Source organism: Desmodus rotundus, chromosome 7, assembly GCF_022682495.2.
Source record: "Desmodus rotundus isolate HL8 chromosome 7, HLdesRot8A.1, whole genome shotgun sequence".
Classification (NCBI taxonomy): domain Eukaryota; kingdom Metazoa; phylum Chordata; class Mammalia; order Chiroptera; family Phyllostomidae; genus Desmodus; species Desmodus rotundus.
The window spans coordinates 89,991,997-90,014,689 of NC_071393.1; positions in this window are offsets into that span (position 1 = coordinate 89,991,997).

Genomic DNA, 22,693 nt, shown 5'->3' on the forward strand with positions numbered 1-22,693 from the left:
GTATACATGCGCCTATCCTTATGGAGGAGGAAACTGAGACTCCAGATCTATTTACCTGTCTAAGACATGACAGCCAGACCTCCTGACTTGGATCCAGTGAGTGCAGATTCAGTGTTCTCTTTCCTCTTCTTTTCTTTCCCTTTCTTTTTAAAAAAAACACATTTATTTATTTTTTAGAGAGAGGGGAAGGGAGGGAGAAAGACAGGGAGGGAAACATTGATGCAAGGGAGAAACCTCTATGGGTTGCCTCTCATAAGCATCCCAACCAACTGAGACCAAACCCACAACCTAGGTAAGTGCCCTGACTGGGAATCGAACCAGAGCCCCTTCACTTTGTGGGATAACACCCAACCAACAGAGACACACTGGCCAGCAGTTCAGTGTTCTCTTTATGTGACATAGATCTACCTGGAAAGCTACCAAATCTACTAAGTGAACTGGATAAACTGATATTTATAAACCTCAGAAGTCTCACAAAAATGATATTTAATACAGAGAAACTTATGCTTCTGTCCAAGATTCACCAGAAAACACTTGCGCTTCACTCTGTTAAAAGCCAAATGATATAATAAGAAAGACAAGCATAATTCACCTAATTTAACTTAAAATTACCTATTGAGAATTCACTGTGCTACCATGTGTTAAACATGTTAAATGAATTATTATCTCAACTAATCTTTATAAAACAGGTCTTTCATAAAGAAACCAATAGTATTCTTATTTTATGGATAAGCAAACAGATTAGAAGAGGTTAGTAATTTGCCTGAGTCATAGAACAAGTGGTTGTGGAAGCAGGGTTTAAACCTGGGTCTGTTCAGTTTGATAGCTGGAGTTTACACGCATGGTTCCACATTGTCTCCCCAGTCTCTCACGACGTAAAATCAGATCTCAGGATCAAATAGCAAAATTGAATACTCTCTGATTGGGGTTGAAGATGGGTTGGGAAATGGTAGTAGACAACACACTGCTCTTATTAAACAGCTGACTCCTTGCTCACAATTACCACCAGGTTCCTTTAACACCTGTGGAGACCATATAGGTGGCTGGACTCTCCCAGGCAAGTCAATTCGCTACTTTGACCAACTGTGATAGTTAAAAATGTCTCACTCTTCTCGACCTCCAGTCAGGATGGAGGCGTGGGTAAACACAGCTCATCTTCTCTCACAACCATAGCAAAAATTACAGCTAAAATACAAAACAACTATCCCCCAGAATCATCAGAAAATTGAGCTGCATGGAAGTCTGACAACCAAGGAATTAAAGAAGTGACCTTCATCCAGATGGGCAGATGGGCAGGAGGGGTGGGGACATGGAGACACAGAATGGGCAGTCCCACACTTACGTGTGGTAGATAAAAATTGGAAGGGATACCTCAGGAGTGAGGGATCCCAGCCCCATACCAGACCACCCAGCCCAGAGTTTCAGTGCCAGAAAGAGTCCCCCTAACTTCTGCTTGTAAAAACCACTGGGGGTTGGGGTAGTGGAAGAAACTGCAGGATTCTCAAGAGTCTCCTCTTAAAGGGCCCAAAACAGACTTAAGACTCAGACTCACTCCCTCTGGGCTGTAGCACCAGGGCAGCAGCTAGAGGGGCACCATTGGCACATAGGGAGAAACCAAAGTGTCTGGCATTAGAGTGAGTGCCAGGGGATAGCTTCCTCCTGGACAAAACCCCAGAGGCCAGGCAGTAGCCATTGCCCCTTTTCTGAGCCCTCCCTCACACAGAGCCACAGAGCAGCAACATCATATCTGAGATTCCATCAACCTGGTTCATATGGGTTGCCTCACCCTGGAGATTACCTAAGGCTCTGCCCCACCCAATTTACCGTTGTGCTTTTCTACAATAGGCCACTCTACTGAGACAGGGAGTCAAGCAGCTCTACATAAAAGTAGAAACAAACACAGGGAGCCTGCCAAAATGAAGAAACAAAGAAATACGGCCCAAATGAAAGAACAGAACAAAACTCCAGAAAAAGGAGTAAACAAAACTGAGATAAGCAATCTATCAGATGCAGAGTTCAAAATACTGGTTATCAGGATGCTCAAAGAAATCATTGGATATTTCAACAGCGTAAAAAAGACCCAGGCAGAAATGAAGATTACACTAAGTGAAATAAAAAAAAATGTACAGGGAACCAACAGTGCAGTGGATGAAGCTGAGAATCAAATCAATTATTTGGGACATAAGGAGGAGAAAAACATGCATTCAGAACAGCAAAAAGAAAAAAGAATTCAGTAAGTGAGGATGAGCTAAGGAGTCTCTGGGACAACTTCAGATGTACCAATGTTCACATTATAAGGATGCCAGAAGGAGAAGAGAAACAGCAAAAAATTAAAAACTTATTTGAAAAAATAATGAAAGAAAATGTCCCTAATTTGGTGAAGGAAATAGACATACAAATCCAGGATGCATAGAGAGTCCCAAACAAGATGGACCCAAAGAGAACCACACCAAGACACATCAAAATTAAATTGCCATAAGTTAAAGATAAAGAGAGAATCTTAAAAGCAGAAAGAGAAAAGCACAGAGTTACCTACAAAGGAGTTGCTGCAAGACTGTCAGCTGATTTCTCAAAAGAAAGTTTTCAGGCTAGAAGGGACTGACAAGAAATATTCAGTGATGAAAAGAAAGGACCTACAACCTAGATTACTCTAACGAGCAAAGCTATCATTCAGAATTGAAGGGCAGATAAAGTTCTTCCCAGAGAAGGTAAAACTAAAGGAGTTCATCATCACCAAGCCATTATTATATGAAATATTAAAGGGACTTATTTAAGAAAAAGAAAAAATCAAAACTGTGAACATTAAAATGGCTATAAATTCACAGCTACCAACAATTAAATCTAAAAAACAAACTAAGTAAACAAGAAGAACAGAAACAGAATCATAAATATGGAGATCATTTGGATGGTTAGCAGTTGGGAGGGGGAAGGGAGAAAATGGAGGAAAAGGTGCTGAGATTAAGAAGCACAAACTGGTAGGTTCAAAATAGACAGGGGCGTGTTAAGAACAATATAGGAAATGGAGTAGCCAAAGAACTTATATGTATGACCCATGGACATGAACTAAGGAGGGGATTGTCAGAGGGAATAGGGCATACCAGGTGGAGGGGGGCAAAGGGGGAAAATTGGGACAAATGTAATAGCATAATCAATGATATATATATATATATATAATCATTAATATATATAAATATAATGCCTCCCTTACATTGGGCTGCACCTCAGCTGCCATTGGCTTCCACTTCCTGATCCTGGTTTTACCTTTAAGGCTCTGTAGAAGAAGTCTAACATCTCATGTAACATGACATTTAGAGGTAAGTATAGTGTGTCCTTTGAGTCTGCTTTTCTTCAGAATAAAGAAATACAGTTTCTTTAGCTATCTCTCCAATGACATGATCTTAACATCACTGCCCTGGCTAACATACTTGTTTTATTTATTTTTTTGTTTTCTCAGCACAAGCTTTTTTTTAAAAAAATTATTTTATTGTCGTTCAAGTACAGTTGTCTGCATTTACCCCCTACCACACAAGCTTTATTATTATTCTTGAGATAAAATCCACAAAACATAGAATTTGCCACTTCAACCCATTGGAAGTGCCTAATTCCACGGTTTCAGTACATTCCCAGTGCTGAGCTACCACAACCACTGCATAATCCAGAATACTTTTATCCTGCCAGAAAGAAGCCCTGCTCCTGCTAGCAGTCACTCCCAGTTTCTCTCCTGTTCTCTGGCAACTACCCATCTATTTTCTGTGACCCTGGATTTGCCTAGGCTGGCTATTTTATATGAACAGTTACAGTACATGCAGGCTTTTGTGTATGGCTTCCTTCACATAGCGTAATGTTTTCTGGGTTTATCCATGTTGTAGCATGTGTCGGTATTTCATGCCTTTTACAGGGTGGGGCAAAAGCAGGCGTACAGTTGTGAGTACCCAAAAGATAGCTTATTATTATACTCTTATTTATTAACTATAATGTTATTTTCCATATGAACAACTGTAAACCTACTTCTGGCATACCCTGTGTAGATGAAAAATATTCCATTGTGCAGATATACCCTATTTTGTTTATCCATACATCAGCTAATGGACATTTATGTTGCTTCCACTATTTGGCTATTATGAATAGTGCAGCTATGAACATTTGTATACACATATTTGTGTGAACATATGTCTCCCATTCTCTTGGATATTTACCTTGTTTTAAACTGAACATAATTCTCTAGACATGATCAGCCTAGAGAAGAACAGGATTACCTCTTCCCATCCTCTACATGCTCTAGATCTGCCCAAGCTACCCGCTAGCTTTCCTGCCCCCCATACTATGAGGTTACATTGAGTGTGCAATCTACAAAACCCTGATATCCATGTCACACGCACAAGGCGCTAATGAGTTATGTGTCCCCAGTGCTGTGCTTATGCAAATATCTTTTTCAGATCAGATGCAAACACAAACCCTTACTTTTCCCTACATCACTTTATCTGTGTTGACGTACCCTTGGCCCCCAAATTCTAAGCTGTTAAAGATTCTAAGATAGTTTCGCTCAGGTTGTTGTAGAGAAATCCATCTCAACCTTCGTAATAGCCACATCATGGTCTCTGGAATTAATGAGCCACAACTTACCAAGTGTTGCCTTACGGACAGACAAGGACGTGTGTGGTGTTTCTGATTTGTTCGGACAGTGTAAGCAGTGCTACAAAAAGTGCATGTGTGCACATATCTTCACCTATCAGTGTTTTATTTTAGAAAAAAAATAGTCTTAAAAGAAGCAGTGCTGGGTCAGAGGGTCTACAATTGTAATCCTAATAGATATGACCTAATTATTTTACCAAAACGTTGTAACAGTTCAGAGTTATGCTGGCAATGTAGGGGGTAGTGGGAAGAGCTAGAAGTAGATTTTTGAAAAATAGGAGAGTAACAAAGTTAGGAGTAAAACAAGTCTTTGAATCTTTATATGTGGCATCTATATTACTTTGATAAGCAGCAAAGGGGATTTTCAAAAGTGAAACATTCTCTTTTAAAGATTTTTGTTAATAAGCCTGCCTGGATAATTGTCTTTTCCTCCACACCCCTGAAATATTTACTATTTGCAACACTTTCTGTTCCACTCTTGAGACAATTAATCACAGAGGACAAGACCGCCAACCCTCTATTGTCATTACGAGCTGTCATTCGGGAGTTTCACTTGCAGCCACATCTTGAAGACTGAAGAGCTCTGGCCTGGAGTCAAAGTCACCAGGGCTCAAATTCCAGTCATCCACCCACTCAGCTAGTGTGTGGCTTTGAGGCATTACTTAGAAGCTCTCAGTTTCAGTTTCTTCATCTGTAAAATGGGTATAATGTTGCTTTACTTGCAAGTTTTCAGAATTACTAGCATAATATATTATGTAACAATATACATTCTGTAAAGCCCCTGGGAGAGTGCTCGGCACATACTGCTACTGGTTAGCGAATAATTTGTATTATATTACTATCACCACAGGGAGCCATAGCTAGCACTAATTGAATGCTCATGTGTCAGGTATTCTGGAAAGTACTTTGCATGTATTACTTTTTCAAATAATTTTATTTATTTATTTTTAGACAGAGAGGAAGGGAGGGAGAGAGAGAGGGAAACATCAATGTGTGGTTGCCTCTCACCCACCCCCACTGGGGATCTGACTGCAACCCAGGTATGTGCCCCAACTGGGAATTGAACCAGTGACCCTCTGGTTTGCAGGCTGGCACTCAATCCACTGAGTCACACAAGCCAGGGCTACATGTATTATCTTAAAACTGTAAGTCATACATTATCCAATCAAGTAATAATTTCAGATCAAGATAGGTACTATGATGACCTTTATTTTATGGGTGGGATAATGAGAATCAGAGAGGTTAAGTAACTTATCTAAGGTCACACAACTAGTAAGTGTCAGAATAGGAACTAGAACCTAGGTCTAACTATAAAGCCTTCACTCAACGAATGGCAACTATCATAGGCACTACTAATCTTGTTGAATGCCTTAATTTACACAGCTTCAGCCTTGAGACTTAATGGAACCTCAGGGGGCTATTGGAAGAATGGGTGAGTGAAGGGGCTAACCCTATTTTAGGCTGAAACCAGTACCCATATCCCAGGGGGCTAGAGCAGCCTAGGTAGGCATCATACCACTCCAGAGTCTAGCCATAGGGTGGAGAGGGCAGAAGTCAGAGCCTGCAGCCGGTGAACATGCCTGAATTGCCAGAAGCTGGCAGTGTGGTTGTGCCGGGAGAGGTTTGACTAGCCAGAAGGGGACTTACGCCACTAGTGGGGGCAGGGGAGGGCATCAGTGAGGTGGCTCCTTCTCAGGTGAGAGGGGGTTGGGAAGGCTTCAGCGGTGTTCATGATGGGACTTCAGGCCTTCTGGGCTTAGGGTTCAAATCAGGAACAGGGTGAAACTCTGGGTCACAGTGGGCCTGGAGGGTGCAAAGTTGGGGAGGACCACTATGGAGCCCCGGGGACTCACCCCACAGATTCACAGCCTGAGGACCCCCAACACCCTGCAAAGGGACTTGGTGTAGCTTAGCCACTAGCCCTCAGGCCTCCGTGCCTATTGTGAAGGTAAATTGGGGGTGGAAGGAACCTGTGTTCTTTTGGTGGATCCAAAGTCTACATCAACCTTAGCCATGATTAGCTCCAGAGGACATACTGACATCTCAAACTTTGGCTTTCTTACCCCGTGTCTTCTGTTCTGGCAGAAATTTTTGCCTTTATCCTAAAACCTTGTTCTAGCTCTTGATTCAAAAGAATAAAGTTAAAACTAAGGGACATGCCACGTATCCCAGATGAATAGCAAGGACGAGTCTCTTAGGTCAAGTTTCTCAACAGCCGCTCTGCCTGTGATCTCTGCACCAATTCCAGTACCTTCCTGACCTCACTTCCTCGCTTGCTCTCCTCGTAGGGTTCAAAGAACTGCAGCATGTGAACCCCAGTGTGTGTCTCTCTGTAAAGCATTCACTTACAGAGCTCTTCCAGAAATATGTCCATGTGCTTGGCTGGAGAATATTTTTCAGACTGAAATTTGCACTTAACACTTTGAAAGTATCACAGGAAGCCTGTTGAAACTTCCAGTGTGAGAAGCTCAGAACTCTCATGAGCACTAGACCGCACTCAAGTAACAGCACCCCTTGAGCCCTCCCCTGAAGGATTCAGGGAGAATAATTAGAACAATAGAGATAATAACTTCCAAAATTAAACCAATTCCAGCTCTCTTCAGAGGTTCTTATTAAATGCAGGGGAAACAGCATCGGGTTAGGTACCAGAAGACATGAGTTGAAATCCTTTCCTAGAAACTTGCTAGCTGTGTAACTTGGGGTAGTTTGGCCCATCTTTCTGCACCTCTGTTTCTTTGTTTGAAAAATAGTGTATCTGAAACCTCCTGGCATCGTTGGGAGGATCAAATGTGATGATGTCCTTAAAAGCCACAAAGCTGTTGTCCACCTTACAACCGAGAACGCTCTCTTCCCTTTGATAGCAGTTGTGTTTTGATCAGCTTTCAAGATGCGACATTTGTCACCACTTTTGACTGGGCCACTTGGTAGAGGACGACTCAGAACTAAGACCCTTGTGTGGCTCCGACAATCACTGGGTTGTCCTGGGAAAGCCACCTTTCTCTCTGCATCTCAGTTTTCTCATCTGAGAACCCTCAGCTCAATCTACAGTTCGGGGTTTAACTTTCCTATCAGTAGCACCCCTTTGCAAACTGTCTGAACCAATGATGAGACAGCAGTATCTCTTTCTCTGTATCAGCAGATTAAATACCTAGCTGGCGGGTCTGACTCAGATATTTTCCTTCCTGCTTTGCTCTATGCTTTCCAAGGTGTAATCTCACTGAATTCTCGTAAGAACCCTGGGAGTTTGGTTAGGCAGATATGACTGACTGGCTTCATTTTATAGGTAATGAAAATGAAGCCCCGGGAGGGTACAGAGATTTGTACAGATCTCCCAGGTAGTTAGACAAGCTCTCTGAACTCTGGAAGGTTGTGACTATGGCAGGAATCAGCAGACCCAGAGAGCCACTTCTCACCACTCCCCAACACCCACCTGTGTCAGAGCCACCGCCACTTCTTGCCTGGGGTGTTGCGATATCTTCAGAACCAGTCTCGCTACCACTTACACCCTTGACCCACAAACAGTGGCTTCTCGATCAGAAGCCACAGTGATGCTCGTAAAATGTAAGTCAGATCATGTTTCTTTTTTCTTCAGACCCCCTCCAAGGGCTCCGACCCACACTCAGTGTCAGTCCTTACACTGGCCCCTGGCCCCGTGTCTGATCTCCCCGCCTCCTATGCACGCTGCTCCATATACTCAGCTCCAAACCCAGCAGTCTTCTTATTGGACCTTGCGCGTGTTAGGCACACTCAGGACCTTTGCACTGCAGTTTCTTTGCCTGAAATGGCTTCCTGCAGACATCTATCTGCCCTGTCGTTTTCCCACTTCCTTCAAGCTTCTGCTCAAATCATCACCGAATTGGATAAGTCCTTCCTGACCACCTGCATGAAGTCCTCATAACCTTTTCCTTCTGGCTTCCCCCCACCCCACAGCACTTAATGACCTGCCAACATACATCATTCACTTTTTAAGTGCTTATTGCTCACAGTCTATTTCCCCTTCTAGAACATATGCTTCCAGAGGGCAGGGGTGTTTGTTTGGTGATATATTACAAGTGCTTAGAACTGTTGGGCACACAGTAAGTGTAGGATAAATACTTGTTTAATGAATGGATGAACCAAAACAGGGCACAGAAATATGGCCTGAAAAATATCTAGGAATGAATCATAAAAATTATTCACTTGCTAAGCTAAATAAAGGAACTGGCTAAGAGAAAACAGGGGGTTAGCAGAGCTGCAGGGTGGGGTTTATTCACTCCTCAAATGTGGCCCAGGGTTTATCGGGAGGTGGGGGGGATACTTTCTGAACCAAACTCGCAGGGTTCTTAGGAGGATTCAATGAGGTCACACCATGGAAAGCATAGATCGGGAAGGAAAACACCTATGAGCCGGACCCACCAGCGAGGTATCTAATCTGCTGATAACAGAGAAATACTACTGTCTCGTCATTGGTTCAGACAGTTCACCCTGCAGCAAAGGGTTCAGCAATTTTGAATTGAACCTGGAGATAGCTTCCTGAACCCTGGCAAACCAAGACAGGTTTGCATTCAAAATGGAGAAGGTGCGGAGCAGCTAGGGGTATCCTCATAAGCGTGCATCTCTGTACTTTTGCACATACTTTTCCTTGGCCTTCAATGCCCACTCCCTCTGCATCCTCAGCCCCCTTGCCTGGTAAACTCCTTCCTATTCAGCCTCCAAAGCCAGCTCTAACCTGGCTTTCCCTGACCCCTCAGGCAGAATTAGCTGGTTCCCTATCTGTAGTTACCACCTTGTGTTATAGTTGTTAGTTTATAATATTCTTCATTCTTCCTCAATAAAGTGTGACTGCCAGGGCCACACTTTCAGTGTTCTGCCCAGGACAATACTGGGCAAAACAGGATGGTTGGTCCCGCCTCAGTAAGTGTGGGATCCCTAAGGGATCCTGCCTCACTCTTCTTTCTCTTTCCAGAGACTAAATGACATGAGGAACACCAAAGATTTAGTTCAATGGAAAATGTGCAAGTGAACACTCTAGTTTATAGGGCCTGGGCTGTGTTCTCTTTGCGCTTCTTGAAGACGAGGTCTGTATAGCCCAGAGCAAAATGAGAACTGTCAACAATGAACAAATCCTATGAGAAATAGAAAGTGTCTGTTTCATGCTTCCCCAGCAGACCCTGGTAGACCCTGAAGGACACGGCCTTAATACATGCAAACCAAGTACAACGGTGAGTCTCAGCCTTTAATGTCTTGCTGCTCAAGTGTGGCCCATGGACCAGATGCAGCCACAGTGCCTGAGAATTTGCTAGAAATGCAGAATTTCAGGCCCTACCTTAAACCTACTGAATCAGAATCTGCATCTTAAGAAGGTCCCCAACTGATTCATAGACACAGCAAGTGTTGGAAAGCTTTAGGGCACATCAGAAACACCTGAGGATCAATGCCAGCCTCACCGCCTACAAACATGGATGTGGCAGGTAATGTGACACGTAGGCAAGGTCGAGAACTGCTAGAAGCATCTTCATAATGCTTGGACCACATGTATCACTTTTCAGGGACAAGCCCCTAAAATCAGTATTTTCAATAAATTTTTCAGGGGACTCTCATGTATATCAGTCTATAAACTTCTGTCCCAGAAAAAAGAATGACAGAAGTGCTCCTACTTTTTTTTTAATCTGCCTAGAATTTCTTCACTAAAGCCCAAACAGACACTTGTAACTTTACTGTCTTAGAGAGCCAATCTCTCCTATTTTCAATCCATGTGGCTTAGACAGGACTGGCCCTTTCAGAAGTAAGCGTGTGACCTGGGCCTGACCAGTAGAAAGTTCCTTCCCCTGCCCACCGTGATTGCTTCACGGCTGGGCACAGGTCTCAAATTTTGTCAGTGAGATCAGCTCTATTTCTAGAATTATTGGGAAATGCGCAGATGTGCACTCTGGAGACACAAGGCAGGTGGAGTGGGGAGCCCCCTGCCCATCACAGAGAATAGGAACCCCCTGACTTGTGTTGATTCTGTGCTTTAAAGCTGACTGGACCTCATCCTGACGTTAGGTATTACAGTCATGTGCCACACAATGACAGCTAGGTCAAGGAGGGACTGAATATAAGATGGTGGCCCCGTAAGATTATAATGGAGCTGAAAACTTCCTGTCGCCTCTTCCTGTTTGTGCCAGCTCAGTCCAACGACACAACGGGCTGGATATGCCTGGGGCTGTACCTGGACCAGAGAGCCGCCCGCAGACATCTGCCTTTCTATCGTTAAGATCGAAAGACACTCTTCAGCGAGAAGGATTGGGAAACTTTGAAGGAAAAAAAGAGCTTGTTACTTACAGACCCTGGAGCTGACAGGCAGTAGAGTGAGAGCTAACGTGCCTGGGCCTGGGTTCTGTTTTTGTTAAGTTCAGGGGCAGGGCTTAGAGTTTCACAGGTGCGCTCTCTATTCGTGAATTGAAAACACAAGTGCAGGAATTATTTAAAGCACTGGAGGAGAAAAGAGCAAGTAGCCCCAATGGTTGTTTATGGAAATCAGGGTTTCCCTTAACATAATGCTCTCCAGTTCCATCCACGTTTTTGCAAAGGGTATAAGCTCCTTCTTTCTCTCTGCTGCGTAGAATTCCATTGTGTAAATATACCATAGTTTTTGGATCCACTCGTTTGTTGATGGGCACTTAGGTTGCTTCCAGTACTTGGCTATTGTAAATTGTGCTGCTATGAACATTGGGGTGCACAGGTTCTTTTGGATTGGTGTTTCCAGACGGTGAGGGACAAATACCATATGATCTCACCTTTAACTGGAACATAATAAATAGAAGAAAAAAGGAAACAAAATATAACCAGAGACATTGAAGTTAAGAACAATCTAACAATGGGCAGGGGGGAGTGGGGAGGGGACAGTGAGGAGAGGGGATTACAGGAACTACTATAAAGGACACATGGACAAAATCAAGGGGAAGGGTGGAGGTGGGGGAGGGAGGAGGGTTCAGCTGGGGTGGCGTGGAGGGATGGGGAGAAAAGGCACACAACTGTAATTGAATAACAATAAAAAATTAAAATTAAAAAAAAAGAAATCAGGGTTTCCAAAGCCAAGCGGCCTCAGGGCGGAGAGGCAACCTGGCTCTTTATGCATCCCTGCTCACTGGCAAGGTGTTTATTCCAGCTAGCCCTCCTAGGAGTGAATGGCTCCCCAGTCAAAGCTTAAGGCGGGCACCTGCCTTTGTTGCCCTCATTACAAAAAGACAAGCCATTGATTATGTTCCAGTTAAAGGTGAGATCATAATAAAAGAAAAAAGCAAACAAAATATAACCAGAGACATTGAAGTTAAGAACAATCTAACAATAGCCAAGGGGGAGTGGGGTGGGGACAGTGAGGAGAGGGGATTACAGGAACTACTACAAAGGACACATGGACAAAATCAAGGGGGAGGGTGGGGGAGGGAGGTGGGTTCAGCTGTGGTGGGGTGGAGTGATGGGGAGAAAAGGCATACAACTGTAATTCAATAACAATTAAAAAAAAAAAAGAAAAGTTAAAAAAAAAAAAGACAAGCCACTGTTAAGGCTCACACTACAGTTACTCACCGTTTGTGGTCGTGCCTCTGTAAACGAACCCAAGGTGCTGCCAGACCTACGAAAGTGCAGCACACACACTTACCGTGGTGGGCTACACCCTCTCGGTTGGCGTGAGCGCACTTTATGATGTTCCCACAAAGAGAAAATCACCTAATGACGCGCTTCTCAGTTTGTGTCCCCATTGTTAAGTAGCATGTGACTGCAAATGAAAACTGAATTCCGTTTGGAATGGAAACAGTTTGTGAAGTGTTGCATTAAACTAATTTCCAAAGAGTTCACTTCTCAGATTCTTTAATATGCCAAAGCACACTGTGTTGTTTCTGAGCAGGTATTTTACAAACATGGATTAAAAAAAAACATATAGCGTGTATGGTACAGCATCCCTTGGAAAAAGCAGAGGTTAACAGTGTACAAAATGTTTCCATGTGTTATTTTATATAACCCTTCCAACAGTGGTTGAGCACAGCCCTGCAGGAATAGGTGAAGACAATAAGGTGAGAGTGTTGGGTGAACTGCCCAAGGCCGCAGCAAGTGGGTGGCTGACCCAGTCCCTCGGAGTCACCACAGGCCAGGACAGTGGGGGCACCCCATCTCCTGACTCCCAGCACGGTGGCCTTTCTGATGCTCTTTTCTCCATGAAGGGGCAGTTCCTGGAATGAAAACAAGCTGAGGAGAGTTGGTGGGGCTGTGTGGCTATAGCAAGATTGCAGTGAATTACACATATGGTAATTGAGGCAAATACATATGGTAATTGAGGCAAATGACATACAAATAAACTCCTGGCCTTTCTCTTTTAGGTGGCTCTTCTGAAAATCTTTGCAGAGGCGGTTACTCCAGGAAGTTAGAAGCTAGAATGGGAGTTGCTACGGGAGCAATAAAAGAAAGGCCTAACCTGTGTGTCCAGTTTAAGTCAAGGTCCCCGTGAGACTCAGGAGACTGCTGCCTCGGCTTGGGGGGACCTCCTCTCCAGGGTGATGGATCCCTCCCCTGGGACTTCCAGCCTGCTGATGATATGCCAGGAAAATCAAACAATCCCAGCATTCCTCTGAAGGATCAAACTTTGGAAATTTTATCCAAATCAAACCCCAAAAGTCTCCCAGGCTCATTCTGTGCTGAGGCCAAATCTATCAGTGCTTAAAAGAATATGATACAACTAGAAAGTAAACAGGGTGTTTTGATTTAAAACCCATGCTCTTCAGCTATATCACATCAGAAGGATTTAACCAGAAAGGATAAAGTTGAAATATATCTCTTCTCTGAGGTTTAGCTGTGTGGCCTCGGGCAAGACACACATCCTCTCTCGACCAGTTTCTCCACTGCGAATAGAAAAAGTCACCCGTGTTCTGTATCACTGTTACGGGGATGAAATGGCACAAGCCGTGAGAAACTGCACTTTGAAAATGATGACGTGGAAGCTGGCTGTTACTTGCAAACTTAACCACGTATTACTGCTTCTGCTACTACTCTTATACAACTAGTAATAATCAATCTTACAATAGAAATAAATATTAGGGTTAAATAGAGAGGGAGATAAAAGACGTCAAGAAATTGAAATTCTTTCCTTTATGTTTTCCCTCATCCAGGGCATGGAAAAGCAAAGGTAATTATCTTTTTTGAAGTCTAGGACTTGATTTAAGAAAATGACAACAGGCGTTTCCAAAATTGTTCATCATTGGTAAAATGAGTGCACACCTCATAAACGTTACCCCATTACGCAGTTTCATAAACTCACGCCATATTACCAAACACAGGAATCTCTCACTTTTTGAAAGTTCCCTTTGTGCCACTTCATTGTTACAAAAGACCTACATTTACTACCCGTTTTCAATAACCAAAATAAATCCAAAAAGTTTAACTTTTAGGGGGGAAAAAAAAGGCCAAAAGCGAAACAGCATTCTGCATTTGTTTTGCCTGTGCCGTGACGGAGGCAGCGGCGCGGGAATGGTGACAGTGGCCCTACCCAGCCCCTTCCCAGAAATGACACTCAGTGTCGCAGCATCAGGCCCCCACAGCTTTAAACTGCCCGTGAGCATCTGTGCTTGATCTCGGTTTAGTTTGTGCATCCATTAGCAAGACGTGTCCTATGGTGATTGCTTCTTCGTTTCATCATTTCGGCTTTCAAAAGGCTTCACTCTACTTTCAGATAGCAAGGGAAACCTGGGTGCCCTCTGTCCCAGGCCCTGTGCTGGGAACCAATGAAGCCGTTAGTCCTCAAGCACTCCCACAGTGAGGAAGACGGAACATGAGACAAATCCTTGCCAGGCACAGGCACTGAATGTGCAGGTGCTTGTCTGTGTCCCTGAGACGAGCAGAAAGATGCACAGTAATATCATTCCCTTAAAAAGAGTATTTTTTACAAGGTATCTGTAGGGGATAGGCCTGGTTTCAAATCTTCCCCCCCCATGTTCTGACCCTGGGCCACATTTTTATGCTGAAAATACAGTTAGCATAATTTTTAGCACTTTGAGATTTCTCATACTCTTGCAGATTGAATTTGGTATTCAGCATCTGCCCGTCAGCGCTGTGAACCACGATGCAGATGCAGGTTCTAAGACGAACTTAGCAATTGAGTCCAACCAACATTTACTGCGTGCCCTTGAATGTGAGACGTTATGAAACTCGATGATCTTCGCCAGGCAGATGAGCTGAGGCTGGCCCCGAGAGTGCATCCGCATGGGTGCTCTGAAGTCCGGCCAAGGGAGAGAGCCTTCTTTGATGGAGAGAGCATGTAACCTAAAGGAAAACTTCAGCCTGTGTTATTACAGGCCTTTCTTTTCTGCTGGGCCGTGCATGCTGGGGAACACAGAAACCTTTTTTATTTTAATTGTGAAACATTCCAGCTAAAAAACATCCTCATGGCTGGCATGTTTAATTGAGCTCCTGAGAGGCTATGTCGGTGTGACTTCGGGATGAATCGCCCGCAGTCCCATTGGTCTCACCGAGAACCCATTGATGTTTCATAAATCCAAGTCGGTACAAATCTAATTGAGTTACCATGCTGAATTAGCTCACATCTAAATGGCATTCATGTCTACAAATGGAATAATTAGAGTCTAGAAAATGGGATATATCAAGTGGCATCCCAAGTGACAACAGAGAGGCATTTGTATTCATTCAATCAACTGCTTTAAAAAAAGCCGCTGCAAGACTTGACTTGGGCTGGATGATTAGATGCAGTGTTTGGGCATTTGGTTTCTCTTATTTTTTAAAATATTTATATTTACCTGCAAGATATCCCTTTACTCATTCTTCAGATATGTGAAATAGAAATGTCAGGCCTGAAGTTGTTTTTGACTACCTAGTTTAAAAAAGAAAAAAAAAGGAAAGAGAGAGAGGGATAGTCCCATTTCATCCCACAGATCTGTTTGTTTTCAACCATTGGAAATGGCTTCCCTGTTTCATTCCTTTTGAACTTTATTTTTTCTTCTTCTGTATTTGCTTCTACAGGACCCTGGTTAAGATGACTCCACACCTTCGGGGGCAGATAAATTCAGATGTGAATGCCAGACCATCCTCTATTTGAAAAGTCCCTAAGTACCTGACCATAAAGATTAAAGTTCACATCTTGTCCAGAAAGGATCTCATTAAATTTTAGTTGTGCAATTTTAGGAAATTTTAGGATGCTTCCTTGATTAACAGTTCAACTCAGCAAATACTACGGAACAGGAAGAAGGCATTTTGACTGTGTGGGCTAACAAGGCAGCCTCCTTCTAATTCATACCATAGTCTTCAATCTAATTTACATGCCTAGTTTATTTATTACCCCAATTAAGTTTTGCAAATAGTTTGCAATGAGGTCCCCATGACCTCATAACTCACAATTACTCTTGGGATCTCCTGCCCACTTTGGCATGTTCTGAATAATACTGCAATATCTTCCAGGAAAGGATTGTACTTAGGAAATGATGGATGTGGACGGTGAGCATCTTGTCCACAAAAGACAGGATCTGAACTGTGTCTTTGGTCTGCTCACTAGCGTGTTGTTAAAAAACCGATTGGGAAGTTGGGCTTATCAATGATCCCTGTGGCCACTGCTTTTCTCATCATCGAGGCACCTACCAAGGGTGTGGGTGCTTTGGTGTTAGAAGTCTCTGCCTGCTCTCTGACCAGCCCGGTAGCACACAGACAGCAAGCACATGGCATTATGTGACGGGGGCCAGAAGACTGTATGTCCCTGACCCTATTTCCAGTCTCCAATTTACTTAGTTGTCCATTAAAAATTTAAACTGCCAGGCACAGGTGAAATCCAAAGTAAGCCTGTAGTTTAGTTCATAGTATTGTACCTATTAATTCAATGTAATTTCTTAGTTTTGACAAATGTACCATGGTTATGTAAGATGTTAACAGGAGGAGAAGCTTAGCGAGAGGTATAGAGGACTCTCTATACTCTTTGCAACTGTTCTGTAAATATAAAATTACTTCAAAATAAAAAGGTTTAAAAAAATCTTTCTATCTGTAATCCCAGAGGCCAGTAGAATGTTTATAAGAGAGGTTCCTTAGTAAAGGCCACTCAAGAGTGGACCAAGCTGAGACTGAAGCATGTCTTGGGGGAGCAGGAAGGGGAACGTCAAGGGAAGCCTGGGCCCTTGGCTTCCTCAACTTCTCTGTAATTCCTCAACTTCTTCATCTGACTGGAAGTGTCATTAATAATGCCACCATTGCAGGGCTCAGAAAGGAGCAAGTGTAAAAATAATGACTATGCTTCTAGAAGCTAAAAAGTTGTACACATTTTCATTAAACATCCCTGATGGAGGTGAATGTCAAGGGCAAAATAGAGTTGGGGTGTGAACAACACCCTAGGATATTACAAAAATCATGGAAAGAGTCTTCGGAGCTGATTAGCCCATCCTACCCTTACAGATCAGAAACCAGAAATGCAGAGACACTAAGGGACCCCTCCCAGGGTCATGGTCAGAAACAGAACTCATACTTCCTGATTCCCTAGCCAGCACTCTCTCCACGGGGCTGTGGTATTTCCCAGTGTTGTGTTCCGGTCTGGCCATGACAAAGGTCAAGCAAAGGATCTGCTGGGCGTTTCCTTTCCAATTTTGATTTGCAAAGCACTGTATCCTACATCTAATATTTTATTACAATGTAATAACAATAAATTTCCAAGCCCAAAGGTCTGCCTGTTAAGGGTGGTCTAGTTATTAATACAGAGAAAATATGTTAAGATAAATGCAATCAGAGCACTTCACAGAAGTGGAAATTCAAACAGCCTGGTAATACCCAGCTGCACAAAAACATCTCTACAGACCTGGCCTACAACCTGAACTCTAAGCTCATCTAAAACCAGAAACCCCTCTCGGTTTCCCCAGTTCCCTCACAGCATCACCCTCCTTAGAGTAATTTTTCTCTTTTTTCTGTTACTATTCTAAGTTAATGTCTTATTTGGGATCCTTTTGGGAGTAGAATCTAAGTCTGACTCACCATCACAAATTTCTAGCACCTCCAGGATGCCTGAAGCCTTTCACGCATCAGGTGTTCAAGACTGTTGCGTGAATGTGTCTTTGTGAAAGCTCTTGTGAAATCCTTCTAAGGCTCATGTCAGCCTTCCTCAAGGTCCCAGGGAAAGAAGATTTCTCTCTGCTTCCTATCACACCTGAAATCATGCAATATTATAAAATAAATTAATCCATTTCACTGTAAGTTGGGCTAAGGGATTGACTATGCTTGTAAGTCATGTCAAAAGAATATCCAGAAAAGAATTCCCCCACCAACTGCCAGGTTAAAGGGACTGAATTCTTAATATTAAATATTTTCACTGCAGGTAACTATAAATTTCATTAGCAGGTTACATGTTTGCTATTCTAATCAGTGGATATGTTTATTTATCACCCTATTGTAATTTACCTTCTGCTATTTACCTTATTTGTGTTGTTAACATCCCATATGGCTAATTCAATACCTGAATGTATACTTTTTGAAATAATCAAAAGTCAAATGCAAATTGGCTTAACATTTTGAATGCTGCACCCAGCAAAAGTAAAAAAGGTGTCCTGACTGAAATCTTGAACAGGCTGGGGCAGTGCAGGTAAGAGTTTGCATCTGGTCAAAATAAATGTATCTTTCCCTATAGCAGAGGACAGGTATGGGAATAACAGCTCAGTCTACTCAGCTTTCAGGAGAAAAGTTTTTCCAAGAACTGTGAGCCCACAAGAGAACTTTGGGGAGGGATCATCCTGGCCGACAATGATTGAGGGAGTTCTGGTACAGTTCTGTGTATCCAGTCCTGGATTCATTTACTGAGGCCATTTATTTACCTGAAAAACAGAGGGATGGAATCAATAGGCAGGATGAAAGTGCTCATCCAGTACAAACAGAAAAAGTCAGAAGTTTGGATTCATAAGAAAAAAATGTAGCTCTCCTTATTAATAAGGGATACAATTTATTTTGCCTTTAGCTGGACCTAAGAGGGACCCTAGCTCATATGCTTAACAAAAAAAGGAAACGTGTTCCGTGATGAGGAAGTCCCGAGTTGGCCAGCTCCAGCAGCAGCCTGGTGCTGCCATGAAGAGCCCAGTTCCCCTCCATCTTTTCCCTTTGCCAACGCCAACACATCAGCTCTGCCCTCGGACTGGCTCCTTTCATGGGCCGGCAGATACATAGGCTCACGTCCACAGGAAGAAGCGGGCCATTTCTTCCTCATGCTTCTTTGTAAGAGAAGGCATCATTTCCAGTCTGAAGCGGATTTCCACTCCAGTGGCATTGGCTAAAATTTGGCCAAATGCCTCCCTCTAAACTAATCACCATCAGTGGAAATGAGATTATCAGGCTTGTGTTAGCCTAATCAGGATTTAACCTTGAGCTGTGGTCACATTCCCTGGGGAGTAGGCACCTAAATAAACTCGAGCTTATGTTTGCAAGAAAGAAGAGAGGAATGGACGTTGGTAAGTAACCCACAATGAAACACACACTCTGTAGAATAACGTGGGAATCATATCTCCAGATACAAAGAACTCAGTGATTCTAACAAGCTACAGGGTATCTTCTTAATTAAAGACAAAAAGGGGAGATGAAATTATATTAGTACCAGTTCTCCAGTTTCTGACTTTTCATGCAAATCATAAAAAGTGCTTTCACTGGTGGGATTGCACATAGAAATGGCGATTAGGCAAACTGTCCCTCTGAGAGCTTTGAAACAAAGTCCTTATACTATGTGTGACTATTGACCTGAGAAAACAAAGAGATTGGGTTTAGGAAGATCAAACTAAAGTCAAGGAGATCTGGGGTGCATTTCTCTTTAACATATTTTATTGATTATGCTATTACAGTTGTCCCATTTCCTCCCTTTATCCCCCTCCACCCTGCACACCGCCTCCCACACACATTCCCCGCCCCCTTAGTTCATGTCCATGGGTCGTACATATAAGTTCTTTGGCTTCTACGTTTTCTTTATGATTCTTAACCTCCCCCTGTCTATTTTGTACCTACCATCTATGCTTCTTATTCCCTGTACCTTTCCCCCATTTTACCATTCTTCCCCACTCCTAGCTGATAACCCTCCATGTGATCTCCATTTCTGTGATTCTGTTCCTGTTCTGGTTGTTTGCTTAGTTTGTTTTGTTTTTGTTTTTGAGGTTCAATTGTTGATAGTTGTGACTTTGTTGTCATATTACTGTTCATAGTTTTGATCATCTTCTTTTTCTTAGATAAATCCCTTTAACATTTTATATAATAAGGTCTTGGAGATGATGAACTCCTTTAACTTGATCTTATCTGGGAAGCACTTTATCTGCCCTTCTATTCCAAAAGAAAGCTTTGCCAATAGAGTAATCATGGATGTAGGTCCTTGCCTTTCATGATTTTGAATACTTTTTTCCAGTCCCTTCTTGCCTAAGGTTTTTTTTTTTTTTTTTTTGAGAAATCAGCTGACAGTCTCATGGGAACTCCCCTGTAGGTAACTGTTTCCTTTTCTCTTGCTGCTTTTAAGATTCTCTCCTTATCTTTCATGTTGGGTAGTGTAATTATGATTTTCCTCCGTGTGTGCTTTCTTGGGTCCTTCTTTGGCACTCTCTGAGCTTCCTGGACTTCCTGGAAGTCTATGTCCTTTGCCAGATTGGGTAAGTTCTCCTTCATTATTTTTTCAAAGAAGTTTTCAATTTCTTGCTCTTCCTCTTCTCCTTCTGGCACCACTATGATTCAGATGTTGGGACATTTAAAGTTGTCCCAGAGGTCACTAGGACTCTCCTCAATTTTTGAATTCTTGTTTCTTCATTCTGTGCTGGTTGAATGTTTATTTCTACCTTCTGGTCCAAACCGTTGATTTGAGTCCTGGTTTCCTTCTTGTCACTGCTGGTTCCCTGTGTATTTTCCTTTATTACACTTTTCATAGCTTTTACTTTTTTCTGTATTTTGCGGCCATATTTAACCATTTCTCTGAACATCATGATTACTAGTGTTTTGAACTCTGCATCTGATATGTTGGCTATCTCTTCATTGCTTAGTTGTATTTTTTCTGGAGCTTTGATCTGTTCTTTCATCTGGGCCATTTCTGTTGTCTCGGCATACCTGTTATGCTGTAAGGGGCTGAGCCTTAGGTGTTCACCAGGGAGGGGCAACACAGGTCGCTGCGTTGTGGTGCTGTATGTGGGGGAGGGGACTGAGAGGGAACACTGCCACTTGCTGGGCTCTTGGCTGGCTTTCAGTCACTTCTGCCACTACCCACAAGCAAATTGGGCCCTTCTGGTGCTGATTCCTGGGTGGGTGGGTTTGTGTACATTCTAGGACCCTGTGAGTCTCTCCAAGAAACTCTCCTGTGAGCTGGGAGTTTCTCCCACTGCCACAACACCCACAGGTTTTTTTCATTCAGAGGGTTTGAGGCTTTATTTCCCTGTGCTGGAGCCCTGGGTTGTGCAGTCTGTCTCCCTCCCCCATTGACCCTCCTGGTTTATCTGTATGCAAATGTGAACTGCCCGCTCTGCCAGCCCCTGCCTACCCTGGTCCTCCAGCCTCCACCTTACCACGAGTCCTTTCTGCCCAGGCTGCCTGCCTTTGCCCTTCCTAGTGGTCTAGATGAATGTTTCTTCTTTAACTCCTTCGTTGTCAGACTTCCATACAGTTCGATTTTCTGTCAGTTTTGGTTGGTTTTTGTTTTTAAATTTGTTGTTTTCCTTCTTTTGGTTGTGTGAGGAGGCAACGTGTATCTACCTACACCTCCATCTTGGCTGGAAGACCTGGGATGCATTTCTTAAAGACGGACCAGGGATGAGGTTGTAGTTAATAAGCTGTAATCTAATGAACAGCATTGCATCCTGTTAAAAGGAAGAGATACCTATAGAGGGGTTTAGAAGAATTATATAGTATTTTAAACCAGACTCCTGGAGGCAATCGTTATCAATGCCCACATATGGAGTGCTCCAGGGAAGCCTTCCTTTGCAAGGTAAGAGGGCCTCATAGTACTATCTTCACTGAGATGTCCTCCCTCATGCCAACAAGCTTCTGATACGTGGGGCTCTGTTAGCTTTTCTTATAAGGAACGGATGCACTGTGCAGGTCTATACGAGCAATCTGATCTCTAGACAGGTATGCTCCCTGCAATGGTGTGAATTTTTGTACACCTCCTTCCTCTCTCCACCCCAATTCACATACTCAAATCCCCAAAACAAGGTGATGGTATGAAAAGGTAGGCACTCTGGGAGGTAATTAGGCCATGAGGGCAGCACTCTCATGAACGGGATTGATTAGTGCCTTTATCAGAGGGCCAGGAAAGCTCCCCTGCCCCTCCCACTATATAATGTTGAAGTGAAAATATGGCCATTAAAGAGGAGGCTGGTTCTCCACAGACAGAGAATCTGCCAATGCCTTGATCCTGAACTTCCCAGCTTTAGAAACTGTGAGAAATAAATATTTGTTGTTTATAAGCTACTCAGTCTGCTACTTTGTTATAGAACCTAACCTTATAACAACTTCTTATTGTAAAATAATGAACTGAGTTCCTTACACTGTAACAGATACGAGGATCCCCATGAGTATATAAGAGAGTGATGCACAGACATACACGAATGCCAGTTTATATATGTATTTTCAGTTACTGGCATCTTTTCTCCACAGAGAGATAGTCCACCCACCCCATGTCACTGAACAAAATCCAAACATGTAGTCCTGGTGGTGAGTTCACTGAGGCAAGTGTCACCTGTCCACTCTCTCAACCGATTACTTAGTCATTTGTTTTTGTCATCTTTTACAATTAGGAATTCTCCAAACTGCCAATTGGAAATTAATGGGAATAGTCTAATGATGTTTGTTTAGTAAGAGAAGAAAACCCTTCAATCTTCATGGCAAATGTCTTCAACTAACTCAACCTGATAAAATCTACGAAGCTTACCATCGTAAAATCGTAGTCAACTAAAAATTCCAGCCTATAATTTTTTTTTGTTTCCTATACTTGAGTTTTAGGAAGAAGGGGTCAGTTGAATAAGCTTACACCAAATACTTAGTTGTTAAATCCACTTCACTGCGGTCTATAAAAATTCAGCTCCACCTCCGGCACCTCTCCTTCTCCACAGAAGACTCGCAGATG